Source organism: Mixophyes fleayi, chromosome 4, assembly GCF_038048845.1.
Source record: "Mixophyes fleayi isolate aMixFle1 chromosome 4, aMixFle1.hap1, whole genome shotgun sequence".
Lineage (NCBI taxonomy): Eukaryota > Metazoa > Chordata > Amphibia > Anura > Limnodynastidae > Mixophyes > Mixophyes fleayi.
The window spans coordinates 249,747,522-249,753,144 of NC_134405.1; the positions used below are offsets into that span (position 1 = coordinate 249,747,522).

Below are 5,623 nucleotides of genomic sequence, written 5' to 3' on the forward strand. Positions count from 1 at the left end.
GAAGGCAGAGTGGGAGCCTTGGGAGGAAGGAACGGCATTGATGGGCCCTTTCACCTCTGGGCCCTACAGCAGTTGCACCGACAGTAGTAGTTCTTCCCACTGGGTCCAGTGTTTTTGTGTCTTATTTCTTTAAAATAACAAAGTTATCAATTTACAATAAAAGGTTTATTACCCTAAAACCTCTAAGCCATTTGCTCAAAAACAAATTTTAATTAGACTTTTTACCTGTCTCCTTGACATTGTTTAAATGTTAATGTTTATTTAATTAACCAGAACTTATATAAAAGGAAATGTATATATTTGTGTCAGCCGTAAAGGACTGTGTGAATGGTTGAAGTGTGGAGAAAAAACACCCTATGTAGACACTATTAAACACATTATTCTGCCCCATTGTCTTCTCCTTCTGTGAACAGTAAAGGAGACAACCTAATGAAGTGCCAAAAATGCATATTAATGTGTAATCTGTCTTTATCCTACTAAATCTGTCTACAGGCTATGAAACTGCACTTGCCCTAAATTTATGTAAATATTCTAATTCAATTTTTGTTCTTCTGTCACCGCTTTAGTTTTACCCATGACTACTTCTACTCTAATTTTCCACAGCCTGTGGGCTCAGACTTTGGTTCATTTGACGATACATAGGCTGAGGCATTATTAACTCATTGCCTTACACAATCCTCTCAGCAAAACACTCATTCAGCATCTTCAGTCAATTATCATTTTTAAAATGTGAGATGTAAAAGAAAAGGTTGGCTGCAGTGTACATTACTGGTCACAGATCGGTAATGCTTACTTTTCTATTAACAAACAATGTATTTTAGGTTTGCTTGTTTTTGATAAAGTTATTAACAATCATCATTATTTATTTATATAGCACCACTAATTCCGCAGCGCTGTACAGAGAACTCACTCATATCACTCCCTACCCCAATAGAGCTTACAGTCTAAATTCACTAACACATACAGACAGACTAGGGTCAATTTTGATAACAGCAAAACTAGTATGTTTTTGCTAGTATCGCTTCTCGGCCTTTTGGCTAAGATCAAGTGTAGTACCTGTCTGAGTAGGGTTTGCCTGTGCCTGAAAGGACCATGGGAAAGCTTGGTCTGGCCAGAAGGCCGGTGGCTTTGAAAGCCTGGGCTAGTGCCCCTGGAGTGGTGACCCAGGGGTGCCATAATCACTTGGGGCGTGGGACCCTCACTTGATACGGCACTTTGCACAAACCCCACTTTCATGCCACACACCTTTCCTTGCCCCGGCCTTTTGGCTAGGCAGGAATAATTTTTAACATCTCGGCCGAAAGGCTGGGGCCGTTATACACGGCACTATTTATTTTCTCACCTGTTTTGTCACTCCACTTTTTTCTATGTTTTTACTCACGGATTTTAGGGTGCGGATAAGGTCCTTATGGGCTCTATACCCCCGAAGATCTAGGGGGGGCTGTGTGGCCATCAGGTTCCGGTCCCCCTGAAAACCCCATCGTTGGCTCACCCTCCTGGGGGTGAGCTAGTTGTTGAGCCCTGGGTGAAGCCTCGGTGGATCCCAGGGCCAAAGGGACCCCCCTAGCCTCGCAGCGAAGGGGGGTCTGAAGACCCTTGCCCCCTAAGGGTCCTTATGGATCCGGGGGTCGGGGACTAGGGCCTTTCCTTTATTGAGGAGGGCCAGTTCTGCATCCCTTGTGCACGTTTTTTAAGTTTTCACTTATTTTTTCGGACACTTGGGCACGAGAGCACTGATTGGAGTCTTCCAGACTACCTAGGCTTTCAAAAAAAAAAAAAAAACTAGTATGTTTTTGGATTGTGGATGGAAACCCATGCAAATATACAAACTGTGGGGAGTCAGGAATGGAACTCATGACCTCAGTGCTGTGAGGCAGAAGTGCTAACCACTGAGCCACTATGATGCCCATAGCCATTTTTATTTATTTTATTCATTACACATAAATAACCAGTATTTTGTTTCTAAATAGATTTAAGACAGTTGATTAAGAATTCAACTTTTATTTTCAATGTATCTGAGTTTACTTCAGATGCCTCCATCACACCTTCTGCAGTGTTTAACATTATGCTAATTATTGGTAGAAAGACAAATATACTTTCATTTTTTTTGACAATTTTTTTTTATCCTAATGAAGGTAGAGATCCAAAACCCTCAAAACGATTGTATATTTATATAATGTAACCAATACAGTGTCTTGATGTTTGAAACAATGTAAGAATCAGATTCACTCATAAGTTTAGCTCTAGCTGACACATGGACAAAGACACAAATTATAGAGATCATCATCATTTATTTATATAGCATCACTAATTCCACAGCGCTGTACAGAGAATATTTTTCACTCACATCAGTCCCTGCCCCCATTGGAATTTACAGTCTCAGTTATTCTACCAGTATGTTTTTGGTGTGGGGTAGGAAACCAGAGAGCCCGGTGAAATCCCATACAAACTCCACACAAATAAGACCATGGTCAGGAATTGAACTCAGGAACTCACTGCTGTGAGACAGAAGTGCTAACCACTAAGCCACTGTGGGATATTTGTTCTATGTCCAAATTTATTACAATAATTAATCAAGACTCTTTCATCCAAGTTATGTATATAAACTGCTACAATTGTCATTCTAATCTGAACCTCACCTCATCTCATTGTAACAGGCTTTGCTTTCATCTAGACTAAAACCAATAAATGTTTTTGATCAGCTGGCTAATTAGCACAGATATAGCTAGTTTGTATTCTTCACAACTATGTCTTGGCATTCACACTAAGGGGAGATGTTTGTGGGTGGACGTCAGGGGCAGGGTGGCAAATTTTAGCTTAGGAGGCAAGACTCAACTCAGCAGCCTATTAGGAACATTTTAAAGTTAAAAACAATGCAGGTGGCCCAGTGACCCAGCCCAAGGTAGCCCACTATGAGACATGCAGATGTCCCCAAGCCCAGCATTCCCCTGGTGGACTTTATGGGGTTTTTGAACATAAAGAGTATTTATTAGAAAGTGTTATCAAAAGCTCAGTTAAACAACACAGTGTTGAACAATCAGGGAGCAATCTCCGATGCCTGCCAATTACTAACTCCATCTGCTGCAGCCCACCACTGCACTTCTTATTTCATCTTCCTGGACATTGTAACTTGGTAATTATATCTTTGTTTCCACTCTTTATTTCTCACCAACCAGCTGCTCAACTCCTGCTCTCTCTCTCTAACTCCTATCCTTGTACTTGTTACTTCTGCTTTCCACATACTCCTACTTTCTCACCACTTCACTCCTACCCCTGTCTCTTTACTGCTTTCTTACCACTTCCACCTACACTACTTTTCCATTGCATTTATATTTACTGGTCTTAACTCTACCAATATTGTACTGCATTGCCTTTGCCATTGTACTGCTCTACCATAACATTGCTGTGCCAAAATATTGCCTTGATGTTGTTTTACCACTTTGATTACATTACCACTGTAATACCTCACTTGCTACTATCCGGGCTTCTTCACTACCTAGGCCCCTACACAATATAGTCCACTTATTTCATCCTGTACTTTGTCCAAATAGGCCTTTGCACCTTCGGAACCATCCAGGACTCTGTTCCACCTAGGCCTCTGCAACATCATGGCCCACTCTAAGCCTCTACATCATGGCCTCAGTAACTTGCAGATCTCTGCACCATAGTGTACTCCCCTATGCCTATTGTTCCCATTTGCTCCTCTTGTCTCTCCTTACCTGCTCTCTTTAGAATGTAAGTTGCCACAGGCAGGGTCCTCCACCTTATGTCTCATGTCTGCCCATTCTTCATCCTCCTCTTTGTCCCTGTTAGTCTTATGCTGAATTAATTTTTTGTCTGTCATGTGGTTTGTTCTGTTAATTGCATCCATGAATTTATTATTCTGCTTATCTGTATCCATTGTTCCTATCTGTATGTATCTAAGTCATTTTTAATTTTGTTGTATGTTTCAACCCCCATGTGTGGCACTGTGACAGCCTTGTGGCACCTTATAAATAAAATATAGCAATAATAAAAACAATGGTAGAATTTAAAAAAAATCAATACCTATAGTACTGAACTGGATCTATTACTGCTTTTAGAGGTACTCTCAGTGAAAGGATTACCTCTAAGTCATTCTCACGTAAGTAGGCCTTTAAATCTGACATTTTTCACTTCATATTAATTCAGGGCCAGTTTTTGCAGATGTGTGTATTCGTAAGACAACTTGTCAGCTCGCACATGCACAGTGGAACTGAAAGCCCAAATTGTCATCATCAGTTATTTATATTACACCACTAATTCCACTGTGGTCTACAGAGAATTCACTCATATCAGTCCCGGACCCCATTGGAGCTTACAGCCTACAGTCATGGCCAAAAGTTTTGAGAATGACACAAGTATTGGTTTTCACAAAGTTTGCTGCTTCATTGTATTTAGACCTTTTTGTCAGATGTTGCTATGCTATGCTGAAGTAAAATTACAAGCATTTCATAAGTGTCAATGGCTTTTTATTGACAATTACATTACGTTTATGCACTTAGTTATCACTTTTGCCTTATGGCAAGGTGCTTCATCATGCTGGAAAAGGCATTGTTTATTACCAAACTGTTCTTGAATGGTTGGGGGAAGTTGCTTTTGGAGGATGTTTTGGTACCATTCTTTATTCATGGCTGTGTTCTTAGGCAAAATTGTCAGTGAGCCCACTCCCTTGGCTGAGAAGCTCCCCACACATGAATGGTCTCAGAATGCTTTACTGATGGCATGACACAGAACTGATGGTAGCGCAGGGGCGGATCTAGACATTTGTCCTACCCGGGGCGATTTTAGGGGGGGGCGATTTAGGCCCCGCCGCCTTTCTGATGTCTAAGGCTGCCGACAGCTGCACACTGTGCAGGTCCGTTCAGCAGTGGCAGTGTGCTGTCCCGCTGCTCTGATTGTGTTAAAAACACAATCAGAGCAGCCGGGCAGCACACTGTCACTGCTGAACGGACCTGCACAGTGTGCAGCTGTCGGCAGCAAGCTCCTTGTAGGGGGGGGGGCGATCGCCCCAATCGCCCGCCCCCCTGGATCCGCCACTGTGGTAGCGCTCACCTTTCTTTCTCTGGACAAGCGTTTTTCCAGATGCCCCAGACAATCTGAAAGGAGATTCATCAGAGAAAATGACTTTACCCTAGTCCTCAGCAGTCCAATCACTGTACCTTTTGCAGAATATCAGTCTGTGTCTGATGTTTTTCCTGTAGAGAAGTGGCTTCTTTGCTGGCCTTCTTGACACCAGGCCATCCTCAAAAAGTCTTTATTTCCCTGTGCGGGCAGATGCACTCACACCTGCCTGCTGCGATTTCTGAGCAAGTTCTGCATTGATGGTGCCCCGATCCTGCAGCTGAATCAAATTTAGGATATGGTCCTGGCGCTTGCTGGACATTCTTGGGAGCCCTGAAACCTTCTTCACAACTATTGAACCTCTCTCCTTGAAGTTCTTGATGATCCGAAAAATGGTTGGTTTAGGTGCAATGTTACTAGCAGCAATATTCTTGCCTGTGAAGCCCTTTTTGCACAAAGCAATGATGTTTCCTTGCAGATAACCATAGTTAACAGAAGAAGAACAAGTTTCCAGTCTGTTATTCTAACTCAACATGACAGA

General features: G+C 42.2%; 1 non-coding gene across 1 annotated transcript; it reads left to right on the forward strand.

Moving 5' to 3' along the window:
- The first annotated feature begins 1,017 nt into the window (after window positions 1–1,017).
- Window positions 1,018–1,200, forward strand: LOC142155744 (U2 spliceosomal RNA). The gene has a single exon (XR_012691837.1). It is a non-coding gene; the product is annotated as a U2 spliceosomal RNA (small nuclear RNA).
- The last annotated feature ends 4,423 nt before the right edge of the window (window positions 1,201–5,623 follow it).